The 21562-nt window shown below is 37.8% G+C and overlaps 1 long non-coding RNA gene across 1 annotated transcript in view; it reads left to right on the forward strand.

The window, feature by feature from the left end:
* Positions 1-21562, forward strand: part of LOC129480345 (uncharacterized) — a 169539-nt gene that overhangs the window by 63960 nt on the left and 84017 nt on the right. The window lies entirely within an intron of this gene.

Genomic DNA, 21562 nt, shown 5'->3' on the forward strand with positions numbered 1-21562 from the left:
CCAAGGCCATACCAGAGGCCATCATCCACAAAATTCAGGCACGTTTCTGGCTCAACCACGGTGAGGTAGCTACATACCTTTGTGGGCTTCTTGGGATATTGGCTGGCATTTTTTCCCCATTTGGCTCAGATGATAAAACTATTTTATCATCTGGGATTGAGACAATGAGGCTGAGATGGCTTTTCTCGCAGCCAAGCGGGCCATACAGCAAGCTCCAGCCCTATGAGTAATTGACCCAGGATGCCCATTTGAACTCAATGTGAATGTAACTACAGATGGTTTTGGCTGGGGCCTATGGCACACACGGAGCGCTTTAGAACACCAGTAGGCTTTAGGTCCCAACTCCTGGAAGGGAGCTGAGCTCTGGTATTCATTGATAGAGAAGCAATTAGCAGCTGCATATGCTAACCTTCAGGATTGTGAGTGAGAGTGTGACGGGATGGGCTGCAGTAGTTGTGCGGACGACTGACCCAATGGAGGGGGTACATTCCTGGATAATGACCCCCTGGACTAGGATGGCACAGACATCCACCTAAGCAAAGTTGGGCGCCTACTTAGAACAGTGGAATACCATGAGTACAAGCTCCTTAGCAGCAGAATTATGAGAAGTCTTGGGACCTGTAGTTCTGATGAAAGATAAGGCCATGAGTCGGCCTGAGGCATCCTTAAATCCTGAGCTATCAACATTCAAAGGGTGCCCCCATATTCCCGATGAGGCATGGTATATGGAAGGGTCCACCTGAGGTGTTACTGCTGCCTGGGCCACTGTTACGGTCCAACCTAGTACTGATACCATATGGTTTGATAACCTGGTGTGGACAAAGTAGTCAATGGGCTGAACTCATGGCAGTGTGGACGGTGATCACCAAAGAGGAAACACTTATGGTAATCTGCACTGATGGTTGGGCCATTTATAGAGGCCTGACCTTGTGGTTAACTACCTGGAAGTTACAAAATTGAATAGTTGTTCACCACCCCCATTTGGGGCCAGGTCATGCATAAGACCTACGGGAAATAGGCTTCCAAAAAGATGTAACTATTTATCATGTGTCAGGCCGTGTACCTTTGGCTGCCCCCAGCAATGACGACGCAGATGCCTTGGCCAAGGTTTGGTGGATGGAGTCAGCACTTACATAAGATGTAGCCCTATGGCTGCACCGAAAATTGGGCCATGAAAGGGGTAAACTAATGCAACAGGTCAATAAGAACTGGGGTCTATCCTTGCCCATGCAAGGTATCTAGGAGGCCTGCCAGAAGTGCCCAGCATGCTCACAGGCATACCCCAGATGGAGACAGATGCCCAGTGTTACACAAGTGATGGTAGGGGAGATGTCCTTGACTAGATGGCAAACAAACTACATGGGGCTGCTGCCAAGGTCGCAGGCATACGCATGTGCTGACGGCTATAGACAGAGCCACTGGTTTGTTGTTTGCCTACCCTTGCAGGATGGCCGACTAACGACATACCATTCAGTCCCTGCAACACTTGTGTGCCCTATACGGTCATCTCCTGACCATTGAAAGTGATAGGGGAACACATTTTGCTGGACAGCAGGTACAACAGTGGGCACAATGTATGGACATACAGTGGAAGTTCCATGTTCCATATAACCCACAAGCTGCTGGTATTATTGAGCGACATAATGGACTCCTGAAAACGGGTTATGCTTGCCTGATACTTCCCTGTCTTTGCAAGGTGGAGTTCAGGGTTGGACCTGATGCTCCAAACTTTGAATAAACAGCCACAGAAAGGCAGCATGGCCCCAATGGAGGCATTGCTACACTGAGCCATTGCCCCCATCCAGTTACAGATACACACCACGGATGACCTCTTCTGACCAGGTATGTGGATGAATGGTAATCTGTTGTTGCCTGGCCCTACGCCACTATAGGCAGGGATCAAAAAAGCTGGCTTTGGCTGTGGACCCTTCAAGCCCCCCAGTGCTGATGGTTGCCTATTGTAACCCCCTGGGAAGAGGACCTACAGTATGATTTATATGTCGCTCCTTGGGTACTTAATATATGGCCTCTGCGATTGACCATTCATAGGGGAATGGCCAGGGAAGAAACCTTCCTCCTGGGGACATTTGTATTGTCTGTGTGGCTTATTATGAGCTCCTCAGTGACTTTGGCATGGATACAAGACCCAAAGGAACCATGGGAGTTGAGAAGGTGTGGTACCATCGCCCAGTGCAGAAGCCCTCGGGGGCATTGTTATCCAGAGATGAAAAGTTGTCTTGTATTTTGCCTGAGGGGCGTGATTTACCCTTGTTAGTACCTGTGCCTGCTTTGTAGTTTTTACCATAGGTTGACATGCTCCAACAGCACTGTGGAATGGGCCCACACCTATGTTGAGGTGACCAGTGCTTCCAATTATTGAATCTGCACTGCCCTTTCAGTAGCAGCTGCAGATAGCTTACCCTGGCACATACATCCAGCTTCTGTGGAAAACTGGACATGGTTAGAGACTTGGGGTCCCATGGCTGAAGTAAGGAACGCGACATGGCAAGCTTTGGATAGGGGTTGCCGCAAAACCCATGGCATGCCCGCCCCCTGGCTAACTCATAACTCTATAATGGATGGGGCTGGTTAGTGGGAAAACGCATGGTGCCCCCACCACAGGTATCACAAAGTATAGAGCATCACGGGTAACGTCACCGTGTGGTGGTTGCCTGCCTTAGTCTGCATAAATATGTCACCACACCAAATGTGTGGTGAAATAGGCAGCCTCATCAAGGCTGGACCCCAATGGACTTTGTGCCCCCTGGGAGTTTATGGGTTGGTGGAGACAGGGGATGGTCATATTTGCCAGATAACTGGACTGGCTGCTGTACCTGGGGGTGGTCTTATGTTCCTGCCACTGTTATGCCCACATTGCCTAGAAGCATACATAACTGGGAGGTGCTACCTTCCTGGTTTTTGCGAGTGCAATGAGCCCCCTGGTGGCTCTACCCCTTAGCATTAACCATCCCTGGAGCAGATGTCATAACTGTAGAAATGCAAGTTATGGTCCTTAGGGAGTACACTGCTTGAGCCTTGAATTACACCTGAGTTGCCCTCCTTCTGTTGACAGATGAAGTTGATCAAACCAGGAAGGTGGTACTGCAGAACCAGATGGCCCTAGACATATTAACTGCTGCCCAAGGTGGTACCTGTGCTCTTCTGGGGATGCAATGTTGTACCTTCATCTCTGACAGTCAGCAAAACATTAACAGCAGCTTTGCAGGAAGTTTCCCAGCATATCAAGGCAGTTGAGAGCCTTATTGACAAGCCCCTACAGACATGGTGGGCATCTCTGGGCTCTGGCCTATGCTGGAGCCTAATAATTATGGGCAGCATAGTGGGAATATTAGTAGTGAGTTGTTGCTCTCTGTGTTGCTGCTATGGCCTATGGGTCCAGGGTTCTGCCCTGTGGGCATATCTCCCCACTAGGAGGACTCCTTCGGGCTAGTGGGTGGAGTGTAAGGAAAATGATTGTGTTTCAGTCAGGAGTAGACCGAGGCAGACATCCAGTACAGCAAGACACAGCAGGTTTGGAGTGCAGGTGCACAACCCCATGCATTATGTAATTACATTTATGTAGCCATTTAATGTAACCTTCTTATGTGAGCTCATATCTGGCTTTGAGCCATTATTTTCTGTGAGTTATATAACTGACTCTGTAGTGGTGGAAGAGAATAAAGCCATGTCGCAACTGCCTATGGTTCCTCGAGTGTTCTTTCAGCTACCTGCCACCCAGCCACCAGCATTTCTTCTACCCCAGCTCGTGTTGAAACCTGACAAGGACTGAAAAACCTGGTGTACGATCTCTGAGAATTATTCAGTTGACAAGAAGTAGCTGGGTCACATGTAAGGGAAGAAATTGAGTCACAAAGCAAAAGAGGGTGAAATGTCACAGTGAAAAACACTGTGTACCAGAAAATTTTAGTAAAAGCATTTTCCCAAGCATGCATTGGGAAAAGCATTGCCTGATGAACCAGCATTTGCCTGCTGTTTTGGGGAAAAACCATGAAACAGCAATCAGCACCCTGGTGCTGACAGAGTGTGGAAGCAATATCAAGGTGATTCCGTGACTAAACAGGGTGAATAAATATCAGTTTTAGGGAGAGCAATAGGTTTGCTGAGCATTCTCTCCTCCACAGTGGACTTTTCTTATTTTTTCTTTTTTTTTTTTTTTTTTTTTTTTTTTTGAGACAGAGTCTTGCTCTGTCTCCCAGGCTGGTGTGCAGTGGCGTGATCTCGGCTCACTGCAACCTCTGCCTCCCGGGTTCATGCCATTCTCCCGCCTCAGCCTCCCGAGGGACTACACGTGCCCTCCACCACGCCTGGCTAATTTTTTGTATTTTTTTTTAGTAGAGCGGGGGTTTCACCGTGTTGGCCAGGATGGTCTCGATCTCCTGACCTCGTGATCTGCCCTCCTCGGCCTCCCAAAGTGCTGGGATTACAGGCATGAGCTACCGGTCCCGGCCCACAGTGGACTTAAGATCTGAAAATGGGCAGGGCCAATTCTATCTCTTAATACCAGGGTTTGTGGTCTGCCTCTGGTTTCCTTCTTACACCACACTTAAAGGAGGAGTATGAACTTTGTGTTGGCATCTCCCTCTACATAGATACATCTAACAGTAGAAACTCAGGGAAATGCAAAGAAACGTCTGAGACCTGCAGCTCCCATAACAGAAGACAAAAGGCCTAATTAACTGATACCAGATCATGCCAAATTATAAATAATTTTGTGCCATTCTTGTGATATTGGGAAAGGTTTTCTTTCCTCCTAATTTCTCCACTTACTCTCTATTAGCTTCTTCAAATCTTATAAAGGTGTTATCTGTGATCTTTACATTTTATTTTCTGTGTTTTAATTTGTACATACAAAATGACTCTCCTATAGCTATAAGCATCTTAAAGGCTCTTCTTTCTAATAAAGTCCTCTGTACATTCTATATTTCTCTTGAAATAATGTGATCCTATCTTAATATTTCCTTTTATCACTAAATTTTTTGAAAGAGGAATCAACATGGAATTCAGTATTACATCATTTTAAGAAATCTGGTTTTCATTCTTCAATGCAGATTCATAACCCAAAAGCCTTCTAGTTACCGAGTCCTACAGAAAACTTAATTTATTTGACTGTTTTTACTAGTGTAAAAAGACACCAGTATTTGTAAAGCTTTCTCATTTCTTATTCTGATTATAGTGCTTTCACTTCTTACTCTTTTCTAACAGACTTTCCTATCCTTTGTGAGATATTCTTTAATGGTGGTGGGTTTTTTTAAATATATTTTTTATCCTTGGGCTACTACAGTCTACATACTAACCTGGACAATATTTTCTAGGTATCTTGACTCAGATCTCATCTAAAACTCATGATGCATATACAAATTCTCATCTCCAACTCAAATCTCTTTAGTGAGCTTCAGATTCCTATTTTTAATCCTGTCCTAAACAACTTCCATCAATGTCCCATATCCACCTCAAATTCAATAGGTTCATATCTAATTGCATTATTTATTTAATCTCCCCTTCTCTGCAGTATGATGCACTGGTCTTTCCCCTACAGTATCTATCTCAAAAAAAAGATTCCCCTTTCATGTGGTCACACTAGCCACCTAGAATTTTTCCTGAATTTCTTCATCTCTTTGACCTCCCTGCATTAAAATGAGTACCTGATCTTTTCACTTATATTTTACTTAATGTCACATAAATACCATTCCTATTCTCTATATGTCACTGCCTGGCTTTAAGTTTTCATTATATTTTACCTAAAAGTTTTCATATTGTCTATCTCTAATCCTTCCACCCTGTTCTTATTTGAAATATCTAGTAAGTTAATTTTTCTAAAATAAACAATTGATCATGTTAATCTCATTTTAAAAATTATTTAGTACATTAAGAAAAAAAATCGTGAAGGATGACAACAGAAAGCTCTTCACAATCAGCCCCTTTCTATTCTCTTTGTCATGTTTGGGAAACAGAATGCTTATCCTCTCCACAATTTTCTAGTTTTTAATTCAGTGATTTACTTTAATATATAAGCATGATGACTCTGAGGTAACGGTTAGGGTTCAGCCTACATTATGGAGAACTCTGTCCCTTATATAATCTAATCATACTGTATTGAAAGTACATCTTCCACTTGGTTGCTCAGGCAGTGAGTGGTTATGAAACATATTTGTCATAGTCTTACTTTTCATTTCATATCTTCAAGTAGCTCTTTTGACTAATTGTCTAAACTATAGGCTTAATTTTAGAAAGCTTTTATACTAATTTAATGTAATTGAAATGGAAGTGTTTAACATTTCCCAAATGCAAATAAATGGTAAAACTGCTTTTTACAAAATGATTTTAACTATTGCTTTAAGAAAGAAGTTTGCAAATATTCTTTCATGTTCATAGCTCTCCTACAATTATGTATTCTTTAATTTGTATTTGTTAGCTGCATAAAGGTTGTTGTGCTTATAATTATTTTGCAATATGGCAGCAATTCTTTGGAATATCGATAATGCATTTTAATTTTAAATAAGCACAGATTTCTTATATATTTGATATTTTAGTGTTGTCTTTCTCCACCGGAGGACTAGGATTTCCTGCAAGTTTAGGTGTACCAAGTTACTGGATAAACATGGTACATTTTCTGAAAGCATCCATTTTACACAAAAAAAATTGGGAAAAGTTTATATTAAATGTTTCTCAATTTTACTTTACTAGAATAAAACATTCTAATGCATTTTAAAAACCCACAGTGGGACTTTAAAATTTTTTTTTTTTTGAGATGGAGTCTTACTCTGTCACTCAGACTGGAGTGCAGTGGCGTGATCTTGGCTCACTGCAACCTCTGCCTCCTGGGTTCCTGCCTCCTGCGATTCTTCTGCCTCAGCCTCCTGAGTAGCTGGGAAGACAGGAGTGCACCACCATGCCTGGCTAATTTTTGTATTTTTAATAGAAAATTTAATTTTGTATTTTTAATTTTTGTATTTTAAATGTATTTAACATTTTTAAATGTTGACAAGGCTAGTCTGGAACTCCTGATCTCATGATCCACCCACCTTGCCCTCCCAAAGTGGTGAGATTATAAGCATAAGCCACCGTGTCCGGCCATTTAAAAGAAATTTCTTACTTACATTGAGCATTTCAAATCACACACCAAGAAATGAGGCAAATATCGACTTACCTCTGATATTGAGCTTATTTCAGTTGAAAATATTTCAGACAGTTTGCTATACAGAAATTATTTTAGTCTTTGCTCAGGCATGTTGGTAAGTTTAATTTTATGTTTTTTTATGGAGGAATATGCAGTGATAAGAAATAAGGAATTGTTTTTCTAATATTTGATTCAAATTTTAGATTTGGCTTTGAATTTAGGGAAAATGATCACACATATTAATTGTAACTTTCTATAAAAGAAAAGACTTCATGTCTATTATAAGAAGACAAAATAAATTGAATTTCTGGCATCTGAGTCTCCATTTATGGAACTACCTTTGCAAAAATTTTAACAGTGAGAAAAATTATGACAGTGAAACAAATATGACCTAACTGACTCCATCTTTCCTTTAACCTTCAAATTGTCCTTGTGTATTCCTGGGCATAGGCTGACCTAACTACAGGAGAAATTTAGTTTATAGTGTAACTGAAACAAAGTTAACAACCCTTTCCTGAAACAACCCCCTCCTTTCCTAGGGACCTGACTGCCTTTGTAAAACTAACAACTAAGCCAAAAGGTTAAAAATTATGGTTCAGGAGTTATGCAGCCAGAGGCTACAAGATTCCTAACCTCCCCAGTTGCTCCTATGGATAACATCACTATTGTAAAACCTAAGATTGGTGTTCGAGGTATTCTTCAGGCCCTGCTTTCTGATGGACCAGTGCCAAACTATCTTTAAAACCCTAGACTCAGGCCGGGCACGGTAGCTCATGCCTGTAATCCCAGTTCTTTGGGAGACCGAGGCAGGCGGATCGCCTGAGGTCGGGCTCAAGACCAGCCTGACCAACATGGACAAACCCCTTCTCTACCCAAAATACAATTAACCGGGTATGGTGGTGCATGACTGTAATCTCAACTACTCGGGAGGCTGAGGCAGGAGAATCTCTTGAACCTGGGAGGCGGAGGTTGCAGTGAGCCGAGATCGCATTGTTGCACTCCAGCCTGGACAACAAGAGCGAAAGTCCAGCTCAAAAAAAAAGAAAAAAAAGAAAAGGAAAAAACAGACAACCAAAAACCCCTAGAAAAACCCTAGACTCCAAAATTTCTGAGAGACAGATTTCAGTAATAAAACTCTTCTCTCCTGTTTAGCTGGCTCCACATGTGTTGAGTTCTGTATTGCAATTCCGCTGCCTTGATAATTCAGCTCTATGTGGGCAGCAGGCAAGAAGAATCCACTGGTTGATTACATTTATGCTTCTTATATTAGACAAGTTATAACGTTGTCATATATCTAATCTAACATTCTACTTAATACATATATTCTCTTTACATCCTCCCTAAAACTTAATCTTCTGTATTTTATAAGTGACATTTTGGTGATGAAAATCACTAATTTTAATTATGTTTGTCCATATTGAATTGATAGAAAATTATTTTTCAAATTAATTACAAATGCACCTTTTGTTCACATTCATTCTTCAATTCTAGTTAGTCTACATTTCCACAGAAATTTACAAGCATCCCTATTCTATTTCATGTATTCTAGAGCTTTGTACAAAGTTGCCATTTCTTTCTCAATCTTTTCTTATCTAAATAACTCCAGTCACATCAGCTATTTTACATGTGAACCACTCTGAATCTTTTTAATGATCCAACATATTTTCCTTTTCATGTGCTTTAGATTGGCAAAAACACTCTTAAATTATAACACCTAAAATGAACATGACTCTCAGAATATGGTTTAACTACTAAAGATTAGAGTTTATATAAGATTTTTCTCTTTCTCATATGTTGAAAAATAATGATTACAACCCTGGTCTCAGTTCAAAATAGTTATCCTTTAATATTCGTCTACATCCATTTTTATTTACTTTAAAGGCTTTTTCCCTCATCTATGATTTGTAAAATGGTCCATTTGTAAGTTGACTTAATGTAATTTAGATTGCCATAGTAGACAATTACTTGACTCAGTTCCAAATTAAAGTACTGGAAAAAAAATGGAAGCTTTAGTAATTTTAGATTGCTCTACCCTAAACCTAGCAATTAAAAATAATTGCCACATTTTCTATTTTTTTGTTATTGTTACTCAGTCTGGATGTGTCTGAGCTTCTGGCCTGTTAAAATAAAAAGGAGAAAAAATACATCACTTACTACAGAGATTTAAAGTAATTTAAATGGACTGATTTAGGTAAAATTAGGTTTCTAGTTTTTTTAAGTTTGGTTCTACGTACTTTTAAAATGCCTCAAAAAGTTTTCATTTCAAAGAAGTTAGTTTTGACCAAAATCTGTGGTCACTAATTTCTAGTAAAAACTAAATTTTCCTCACTAAAAATGTCCAAGCAGAAGTAGAACATCTGTGAGCCATATTGTAGACGAGATTTCAGCATTAATCTGGGGGAAAGCAGGACCTACTGGGGGTTTGAAAAGTTAGGTTCGTAACTATTATATACTAAGTTAGGTCCATATCCTAGTACAAAATAACCAGTAAAATAACAGTTACCTTTAATGAATAAATTGGTGAGTGAAGGCCCTCATTTTGAAGTCATCAAAAATAAAACAAGTTATTTGGGTATAACCTGTGCCAGCTATTTTCTTCATCTCTGGAACTTCCCTTAGGTATAAAATTTATTGGAAGCTTAGATATAGCAACATTTACATTTTCCTTTAAAACACAAACAGCTTGAATAGGATGAAAATTCCGTATGTAATCCTTAATAATAACATATAAATCATAAATATTTACCTGGGTGTCGAATGTACATTTCTATTTCTTTTAAAGTCTTTATTTCACAACACAAAATGTCTGTAATATTCCCCATACTTGAATGTCATCCATATGTGTTGTATGGCTTTTTCATGTGTTGAAATTTTCTTTTTATCTGTGTTTTCTTTAAAGCATTTTGATCATACCATTCATGAACTAGCTACTGCCAATTCTTGCATTTTTAAAACTTCATATGTATGCAGAGGGTGGAAATAAGTGCCTAAAGCTGAAATGAAAGAACATAAAATTCTGGATATAAATGTTTGAAATGAAAAATAGTCAGGTCCTTTAATCAAACATTTATTTAGGTCCCCATGGGTCTTCCACTCAGTGAGACACTAGATCCCAATGCTTATCGTAAGTTTCCATGCAGGAAATGGGTGTGACTTGGGTGTCATTTGTCCATTCACCTTGGTTTTGAAATATGTGTACATATATATATATATATATGCTTTTGACTCAGCTTTTTATTCCAGTCAAACTGATGATGATTATCCATATCTATTTTGGGAGCTGAAGGAAAAGTTAAACTTTTGTCTTACTTAAATCATTTTTTAAAGGGAGAGAGGTCTGTTCGAAATTTATGGCTGCATTTCAACATGTTTGATTATAATAATGACAAATAATTAAAACAATATGTATTATGTCATTTAATCTTCCTAGCAAATCTATAAATTTGGTATTGGTATTATCCCAGTTTTGTAGACAAGGAAGAGGGACATAGAGAATTTAAAAACACTTCACATTTCACAGCTAAGTGGTAAAGAAAGCTTTGAGTGAGTCTGTCTCACTCAAGATCTGATCACCTAATCACTATGGCATGCTTATGATAAATATGCTAAGTTACCTATCATTAATCGCAATTTCCTATTTTCTACCAAATTTATAGATTTGCTAGGAAGATTAAATGACGTAATACATATTGTTTTAATTATTTGTCATTAGTATAATCAAACATGTTAAAATGCAGCCATAAATTTTCTATTATATTATAAATGTTTTCTAATATATCATCTTTTATGAAACAGATATTCAAGTATATTTTGAAACCAGTAAATGAAAAATTTGAAAGCTGCAGAGAAATGGCAACAATGTTAAGTTCAGACTGTACCATTATTTTATGTATATTATTTTACTTTCATCAAATCACCTCATGTCTTTGTTTTCTTGTTTTTTTTTCAGATCTTTTTTTTTTAGCATCATGGAGGAAGAAATATAATCATTACAAATAGCTAATCTTTTAAAAATTGTACATTAGAGAAAAATTTTTCAAAGTAAAAAATTATTGAGGCAGCATTTATTTAGAATATATAGCTGAGGAAGCCAAATTACATTGTATTGAATCATTAGGTATTCTAATTACATTATGGGCATTGCAGAAAATGCATTGTATCTGAATATTTTTATGCACCAAGCATACAAAGACAATCCTCAGAAGAAAGTAGAATAACAGAACTATTAGTATTTGAAATTATAGCACCCTTGAAATTTTGGAAACGCATATTCAAAATCAACAAAAAATAATTAACTATGAATCATCTCATAATATACTATATTTGTATACATTATTCAAAAAATTGTTCATTTTTAGGCAGATTGTATTAACATAAATGCATAATACATAAAATGAGAAATAAAACTGTGAAGAATACATACATAAAATTATTCAAACTTAATAAGTAAAATGCTCAATACATGATAGGGGCATGTCAAAATTATGTGAAGCTAGTTTGAAGAAGCTTACAGTGGCCAAATCTGAAAAATAAATGAGCAACAATAATAGTAATAGATTGTAACCATGGGAAAAATAAATATCCATAAGTCTGTGCTGATATATATAAATAATTGAATGAATAAATAAATGGGAGTGAAAGAATTGTTCTTCCTTACAGTAGAATTCCAATCAATAAATGAAGAAGAAATGATGAAAATATAAAATAAATACTTAGTGAACATTACCCTATTATTTTCTGTAGGCAAGAATTATCAGTAGATGCTAAACTTAATGAATAAAAGTATGATTAAAAATAGGTTAATTGCATAGTTTCAAATGATCTCCCAAGAAAATATGCATAAATTACAAAGGCAAAAATCAAAGTGGAGAAACTTGTCAGATTCCACCTTAACCAAATGATCTTTGTTAAATTTACTGCAGAAATAATAATATGACACCTTGCTTGATATTATGCACTGAGAAGGACATGATATTATACGTGGGGTATCTGCACAATCGGAATGTATTCACAATAAAAACCAAACCCAAATTTAGAGACATCTACAGAATAATTGGACAGTATCATTTAAACATGTCAAAATCATGAAAGACAAATCTCTTCTGGATTGGAGGTGATTAAGGAGACATGAAGTGAAATGCATTGTGGGACTGCACCTGAAAAAAGACATTAGTAGTATAACTGGTAGGTTGAATAAAGTTTGCAGATTAGTTAATACTACTGTCCCAACATTAATTTTGTGTTTTCATAATTGCATTATTTTATAAAGTATTAATATTTGGGGAAGCTAAGTGAGTTTAAGTTTGCAATGAGCTATGTTTATGATCATGCTACTGTACTCCAGCCTGGGTAATGGAGCCCCTGTTTCAAAAAAAAAAAAAGAAAATTTATAATTTAACTGGAAATATATTCAATAATTTATATATAGAATTTAATTAGAAATATAATTTATAGTTTTATATAATTTAACTAAGAATACATAATTTAACTATATAGCTTTGTATAATTTAACTATGTGATATATATATGTAGGAACACATATATATGTTTGTTTATATATAGGATATTTATATGGTTATATATAGGCATCATGTATATATACTATATATAACCAAACACACACACACACACACACACACACACACATATATATAAAATGTTTGGAAAGTTAAATTACAATATGATGCCAAATATATGAATAAGTACTTTTTGGTTTAGAGGGGAAGAAGAGGTTGTTACACTCCCATATTTCAGGAAAGCATCAAGTTCAAATTGATTTTCCTGAGTAGGATTGAAATTATCCTAAATGTGAATTCAAGATAAAATGGTTTTGAAGATCACATTAGAGACTCAGATATATTTGGAAAACTTTGAGTAGTCCATTCAGGTAGAAATACTTTTTTTTTTTTTTTTTTTTTGAGACGGAGTTTCATTCTTGTCATCCAGACTGGAGTGCAATGGTGCGATCTCGGCTCCCTGCAACCCCTACCTCCTGGGTTCAAACAATTCTCCTGCCTCAGCTTCCTGAGTAGCTGGGATTACAGGCGCCCACCACTATGGCCAGCTATTTTTTTTTTTTTTTTTGTATTTTTAGTAGAGATGGGGTTTCGCCATGTCGGCCAGGCTGGTCTCGAACTCCTGACCTCAGGTGATTGGCCTGCCTCGGCCTCTCAGAGTGCTGGGATTACAAGTGTGAGCCACTGCACCTGGCCGAATATTTTTTGAAATAATTATTACAATACATTCATATATAATTTATCATGAGATTACCATTATCCATTTATCCTTAGAAAATCATTTTATATCATATATAACCAAACATATATATATATATTTATGAGACTTAGATATATTTAGAAAACTGAGTAGTCCATTCAAGTAGAAATGATTATTTTTTGAAATATTATAACACATTCATATGTAATTTATCATGAAATTGCTATTATCCATTTATTTATCCTTAGAAAATCATTTTATCTTCACAATAACCTTATTAGATATTTTCTATAATTTTATTCACTTTTATGCATTAGAAACAGGCCTTTAAAGATGATATAAATTATCAGAGATAAAGTGATGGAGCCAGTTGGTCTGACCCTAAAGCCATATTTCCCTAAAAAGAAGAGATGTTCTACCAGAGATTAAAGTTGTTTTTTTTTTTCCTGATCTATGGAGATGTGTACCAGAGAGGACAAATCTCCCCAGAGACATGGAAGGAATTTATGATGTGAATGCTTCATAAGTAATCATGCTCTTTTGTCAGAGTTGGATGGTAATCACTGCTCTAGTGTTTGTGGGTTATTTTTAAAAAGCTACCAGAACTCTTTATATATAAAAAAATGCCCCTTGCTTCTGTGGCCTTAGCTCACTTGGAAGCAATCAAACTGAACAATAGTCTAGGCAGACAAAGTAATCAGTTCTTCTGTGTTTAAGGACCTGAAATGAGGGTGCCTGAATGTGGAGAGGGAATGGAGAATTGAAAAGTAGTTGAATCTCCGGTAAAATTATGGGCCAAACCTGGGCACTTCTAGATCCCACTGCCAGGAAACAACAATAGAAACTGAGAGTCATAGGACTGTATATCCAAGGGAAAAGTTTATAAGTTCAGTTTTAGATATATTGAAAGTGAGATTCACTTAAGCCATCCCAATTTAGGTGTTAGGTTAAAACTATTTTATCTCCAGAAAGTGATTTGGGATTTGGATATAGGTTTGGCAGGTCATCAGTAGATTAACAAGTAGCATATTAGCCAGCATAATACAGATTTTAGCAGGCACAATCCAGTTGATACAATGTGATCTGTAAACTGAATGAAGTCCTAGCAATCTATACAGTCTTATCCTTCATGAAAGTCTATGTAGCAGTAACACATGGCCAGATAATTGAAAGGACTAAGACTAAAAAGAGAACTCACAAGACTCCATAGAAAATTCTATAATAAAGCTTGAAGAAAGGTAAAGATACAGTACAGCAGGAAAAAGAATCGTAGTCAACCATAGCAATGTCTGCAAACCTTCAGGTGCAGATCCCAGGGCTCTTTCTCATCACAAAGAATAACTTTGTCTTTAGATTGTTACACACCAAGATATGTGTGAGATATCTTGGTCTCAGGGCAACCAAAACCTGACTTTCACAGATAAGCCCTGAACTTATTTATTTATTTATTTATTTATTTATTTATTTTTGAGACAGACTCTCACTCTGTTGCCTAGGCTGGAGTGCAGTGGCATGATGTTGGCTTACTGCAACCTTGCCTCCCAGGTTCAAGCAATTCTTCTGTCTCAGCCTCCCAAGTAGCTGGGACTACAAGTGTGAGCCACCAAGCCAAGTTTTTTTTTTTTTTTTTTTTTGTATTTGTGGTAGAGACACGGTTTCACCATGTTGACCAGGCTGGTCTTGAACTCCTGACCTCAAATGATCCGCCAACCTTGGCCTCCCAAAGTGCTGGGATTACAGGCGTAAGCCACTGTGCCCGGCCAAACTCTGACCTTTAAAACTGTATTTTGTTGATACTTGCTGAGATTTCCTTTCTCTGGAACACTTTTTCTCTACCATCCGATCCCTCTCTCTCCACGTTATCTTAGCTCTCCTTCCCTGAGCAGTCTCAATACACTGTCTGCAAATATGTGCTAGATATATCTGAAATCTTCATGTATACCACCTCAGAACTTTTTGGCCTTCCTGAGGTCCTTAGCTACTCCCTGTGAAGTCTGCCGTTTCGTAGTGCCTTTGATGACACACTCAAATTGGAGTCTGCAAAGAATTTTCCTCTTAATAACTCAGTTTCACTGCTCTATTGCAGACCCATTTGCCATATGCAGGGTAGAGCCATAACGTTTCTGCCAGGCATGTTTGTTATTTCTGAAATTCTATGATTGTAGGACCCATCATTACCACTCCTGTTCCCTTGATTTAAAAACCCTCTGCTCCTGCCATCTTTGGGAGTGACTTGCTACTTTCAAGCCATGTTTTCAGGTGAAATTTCTATGACAACATTTGAAGATGTCATCCAAGTTTGCTGTTTGTTTTAATTTAGTTATCCTAGTTGTTTTATCTGGTGTTTAGTAGAAGAAGGAGGAAGAAAGATTGAAAATGAAACTTCTGCATTCTCCTGCCGTAAGCTGAACCACCAACTCAGTCAAATTTGGTAACACACATTGCCCTAGGGAGTTACACATTGCATCAAGGTGTTCAAAATTATTTGATAAAATTGTGTATCAGTCAAAGTGATTTTTAGTCTATGCTTATATTTTATTTCTGAAGGACTTTATTTTATTAATATAAATTAGACTGTAAACTATGCTTTTAATGAATATAAATATTTTGAAACAAAGTAAAAGTACTGCTGTGTAAGTACATGTAGGATGGAGTGAATTCACTTACATGTGTATTCATCTATGTATACATGTTTATTGGTATATGCACATATAAATGTTAGTAGTTAGTAAAGCAAGCTTAGGTAGCATTTACCAAATCAGTAGTCCACAATTAAATAGAGCTATCAGGTATGAAAAAAACAATTTGCCTTTATGGAGTGATGAAGACACACTCTAGCTTTGCTAATGGATCGACAACATTTTACCTAAACATTAAAAGCATATATGTACTTAGAAGAATCTATGTCTTTTATCATATTTCGTTTTTAAAGGAACATCACAGTCGAGCTTTCCAAGTTCTTTAAAAGTAAATGCAACAAGAGACAAATAGCAGTTCACCAAGAAAATCTACAGTGAAGAACAATATCTTTTTCTGTTATATCAGGAAGCATTTTTGAAAACAAATCATCCAACCCAGTGCATCTTCAAAGAAGAAACCATTTCAGTAGGATAATCCAAAAGTATGTAGTGTAACTATCATTATAGAAATGACTCTGCATAGAAAACGAACCTACCAGCCAGGAGCAGTGGCTCACACGTGTAATCCCAGCACTTTGGGAGGCCGAAGCAGGTGGATCACTTGAGGTCAGGAGTTCGAGACCAACCTGGCCAACATGGCGAAACCCCATCTCTACTAAAAATACAAAAATTAGCTGGGCACAGTGGTGGGCGCCTGTAATCCCAGCTACTTGGGAGGCTGTGGCAGGAGAATTGCTTGAATCCGGGAGGTGGAGGTTGCAGTGAGCCAAGATCATGCCACTACACTCTAGCCTGGGTGACAAAGTGTGACTCCATCTCAGAAAAAAAAAAAAGAAAATGAACCTATCTCACCCCATCATTTAACTGGACAATTAGCTTTGTCAAAAACATACTTTTGTATTTTTTTTAAGATGGGGTCTTGCTGTGTTGTCCAGGCTGGAGTGCGGTGGCTATTCACAGGCATGATCAGTGCACACTATAGCTTTGAACTCCTGTCTTCAAGTGATCCTCCCACCTCAGCCTCTTGAGTAGCTGGTACTATAGGTGAATGTCACCACACCCGGTCTTGCATTTGGTATTTGAGGAATGTTACCATGTGTTAAAATGCATATTATGAGTCCTATAGAGTACAGATGTACCTCAGAGACACTGTGGGTTCAATTCCAGACCACTGTAATAAAGCACATACTGCAATAAAGCAAGTCACACAGATTTTTTGGTTTCCTGGTGCCTATAAAATTTATATTTACACTATGTTGTAATCTTTTAAGTCTGCAATACCATTATGTTTAAAAAATATACAAACCTTAATTTAAAAATACTTTATTGCTAAAAAAATGCTAACGGTCATCTGATACTTCAGTAAGTCATAATCTTTTTACTTGGGGGGGGTCTTGCCTTGGCATTCATGACTGCTGATCAATCAGGGTGGTGGTTACTGAAGGTTAGGGTGTAACTCCCTAGGGCAATGTGTGTTACCAAATTTGACTGAGTTGGTGGTTCAGCTTATGGCAGGAGAATGCAGAAGTTTCATTTTCAATCTTTCTTCCTCCTTCTTCTACTAAACACCAGATAAAACAACTAGGATAACTAAATTAAAACCAACAGCAAACTTGGATGACATCTTCAAATGTGGTCATAGAAATTTCACCTGAAAACATGGCTTGAAAGTAGCAAGTCACTCCCAAAGATGGCAGGAGCAGAGGGTGATCACAGATCACCATAACATATATAATAACGATGAAAAAGTTTAAAATATTATGAGAATTACCAAAATGTGACACAAAGGCACAATATGAGCACAGGCTGTTGGAAAAATTACACCATCAAGCATGCTTGATGCAGGGTTGCTACAATCCTTTCATTTGTAAAAAATGAAGTGTCTGCAAAGTGCAGTAAAACAAAGTGCAATCAAATGAAGCAAGCCTTTGCTTCGAAACACCTTACCTCTAGACTGAAAACAAATTTAGATTAACATCTTTGTTTGTTTCTAAATATCCCAAGATGTCATGCATATACAATTCCCTAAAATGAAAACCCTATACCACATTATCAGAAGTTACATACACAGTGGCCCAGATTGAATGACATAGTATTTACATTTTTTTTAATTTAAATCACATCCTCCCAATGGGGTCACATTGAGGTATTAAGTTAGAAGAAGAAATGTATTTGAAACTGTACTAGAACACGTTAGGAAAAACATTTTCTTCTGCCTGTTTATTTCGGAGAATGGATATTGTGGTAAAGTGTGAGGAACCCAATCAAAAACTGGGTAACTCCTATGTCTAGAAAATCAGGGCTGTGTCACTGTTGACATATGTCAGTGTTTATGCCTGTGGATGCAACAGCCTAAGAATAAAAAGCATCACTATCACTTTGCCCAGAGCATATTCTGAAACACTTCCTTCCAGTAACATGGAAAGTTTTGAATAATATGGAGATATTGAGAAAAATAATTCAAAGAAAACTCCAGAAAATCAACATAAATATTAGAGCTAGGTATTTTCCAGGTGTTCTTTTACCATATTTACTATCTAGAACTGCTCTTATAAATATGTTTATAAATAATACTATCCTCTATGGTGTCTCAGTTACTCCTTTCCCATGCTTTGTTTCCAAAGTGTTAGAACACAGGATTCATTTGCTCCACTCAAATAAATATGCTTCTTCTCTGAATACCAGGTTCCCCACCACCTACTGCAGCAGGATTACATGAGGAGCAAATGTCTAATGCCTGGCACATAGTAGGCCCTCAAATAACTTAAGTTACTTTAAGCAGTTTCTTCACAAGAATGGCTAAACAGTCATATTATTTTGTTGGGTAGCCTGTTGTGAAAGGCCAGTTCATTATGATTTTTTGTTTTAGTTTTATTTCATTACATTGCTGACTGATATTTTCATAAAATATAATCATTAAACAATAAAAGTAATAATTATCACTATTACTATTTAACAGCCATTATTTCCTAGGTCTTAGGTAGTGCCCTTTCACTCACTCACATATTAAGACTCTGCCAAAGACTTAAATGGACCCCTCTGCAGATTAGTAGGGCACACTAACAGGCAGATCTCTGCCTCCTTTCTAGTTCTGTACCCAGCATATTGTAGCCACCTGTCCAAACTGCAGTCCCTTCTCTTTTCTCTCTCTCCCTATCTTTTTTTTTTTTTAACAAGTTATTTTATCTTTATTGCTTTGTTTCCTTCCGCCAATTCTATTTCTTCTTCTATTTTGTTAACTTTTATTTTAGGCTCAGGGGTACATGTGCAGGTTTGTTATACAGATAAATTCTGTGTCACGGGGGTTTGGTGTACAGATTTTTTCATCACCCAGGTAATAAGTATAGCACCTTCTAGGTAGTGTTTCCATCACCCCGTTCTGGCCCAAGGCTCCTGCGCTGGCCTAGCCCTGCTGCCACCAACTTCCAAGTGGGGCAGCTGCTTAGCACTAGTGAAGGATGGTGGGCCACAGCTTTCAGTTCCTTTTGCCCCTGCTGTTCAGTGGGTCCCAGGTTCTTGTTGCATGTCCAAGAGTGAGATTACACTGACAATTAAAAGGTGAGGAGAGTGGAGAAGAATTTTGTTGAGCGACAGAACAGCTCTCAGTTCAGAGGGGATGCGAGGGTGGTTCACCTAAAGTCAGTAGTTTTTCACCCAGTGTGGCTGTGTCCAGGGCTTTTATGAGCTGAGAATGGGGGAGTGCATGCTGATTGGTTTGTGAGTATGCAGAAAAGCTAAAACAAATGCACCACTGAAAGGTGGGTATGACAGTGTTAAAAAAAAAAATTAGGGAAGGGTAGGTATAGGAAAAAGAGGCGGAGGATGAGGCTCAATCAGAGGGGGAAGTGCACCACTGAGAAGGGAGGTTCTCAATCTGGTGCATGCATTTGACTTGTAGCTTGGCTTTCAGGTTTTAAACTGTCTTGGCTTGAAGACGTGGCTTCACTGAGGACCTGCCCCTATTTGCATAGGCATTTGACTACCTCTTGCTGCTATCACAATGTCTAGAAAATATTGTTTCAAACATATTGTGTGGTATTCTAGTTCTTTAATTTAGTTCCTGATATACCACATCAGGGAACAGAAGCAGTTGCCCTCTCTCCTTGCACAGTTCAGTTTGTCTTCTTTTGTTTTCATCCTCTCAGCACTTTAAAGCTGTCATTTTACTCGCTCCTGGCCTCCATTCTTTCTGATGAGAAGTCAACATTCATTGTTATTCTCCCTGCTCTGTAGGCAGTAGGTAATGTACTATCTCATTGAAACTCTGGTCATGTGGTTATCAGTATTATTTTTTCTTGTGTTTATGTTTGGGTAGTTTCTGTTCACCAGTCTTTAATTGCATGGATGCTTTATAATTTTGTGTCTAATCTGCTGTTAATTGCAATAGATTTTTAAAATTTAGACGTTCAATTTTTTTGTTTTATATTTTGATTTAGTTCTTTTTTAATATTTTACATCTGTCGTAAAAGTCCATATGTTCACCTGTTATATCTATAATTTTCTGTGAAATCTTTGATATTTTTGGTTTCCTTCTTTTATTTATGTTAATATTTTGAGACAAGGTCTTACTCTGCTGCCCAGGCTGGAGTGCAGTGGGACAAACATGGCTCACTGCAGCCTGAACATCCTGGACACAAGCAATCCTCCTGCCTCAGCCTCCAAAGGAGCTGGGACCATGGGCACATGCCACCACACATGGCTAATTTATTAAATTTTTTGTAGTGATGGGGTCTCCCTATATTGCCCAGGCTAGTCTTGAACTCCTGGGCTCAAGCAGTCCTTCCCCCTTGGCCTCCCAAAATGTTGAGATTACAGGCATGAATCATCATGTGTTTTCCTGATTTTAAATCCTTGGCTTCTAATAAATATTTCATTCATGGATCTATGTCTATTGGCTGATTTTTCTCTAGGCTGCAAGTCCAATTATGTTTGATTTTCCATGTCTAGTAATTTTTAAGTTACATCTTGCATATTGAGATGTAGTATTATAGAGGCTAAGGATTCTGTTATCTTTATGTGAGAGTGTTGACCCCCCAACATTTTTTTTATCATGTAGCAGAGATGATCTTGTGCAGTATTGGCAGTATTGTTTTGAACCTTTGTTATTTTATTTTTGTTCTTAGGCCAGGAGCATGGCCCTAAGTCCAGGCATGTGTTCCTTTCTAAAGTGTGGTGCTTAATGAGATTTCAGCAGATACTCAATGGCTTTTAACTAATCCTCTCCAGCTCCATCTGTTCAACAGCATCAGAAATTTCTACTGAACATTTTTAGCCATCCAGTTCTTGTACTTCTCCAAGCTATTTGTATGCTAGTACCACATATTTATGGTTTAGGAATCAGTCAGGAATTAGAAGCGGTGAGATACCACACCACAGACTCTCTCCTTTCCCAGTTATCAGCCACTCTGGCATACCCAAATACCAAATTCTGACTTTTTCCCAAAAATTTCAACAGATCATTTTTTTTTTTCCTATGGAGGTGGAGGGGGGGACAAATATTCAGACCATAGCAAAAGTACAGGCTTCAAGAAGCCAAAACCCATGCTTGTATTTTAATTTAAACTTTATT

This window comes from Symphalangus syndactylus, chromosome 4, assembly GCF_028878055.3.
Source record: "Symphalangus syndactylus isolate Jambi chromosome 4, NHGRI_mSymSyn1-v2.1_pri, whole genome shotgun sequence".
Lineage (NCBI taxonomy): Eukaryota > Metazoa > Chordata > Mammalia > Primates > Hylobatidae > Symphalangus > Symphalangus syndactylus.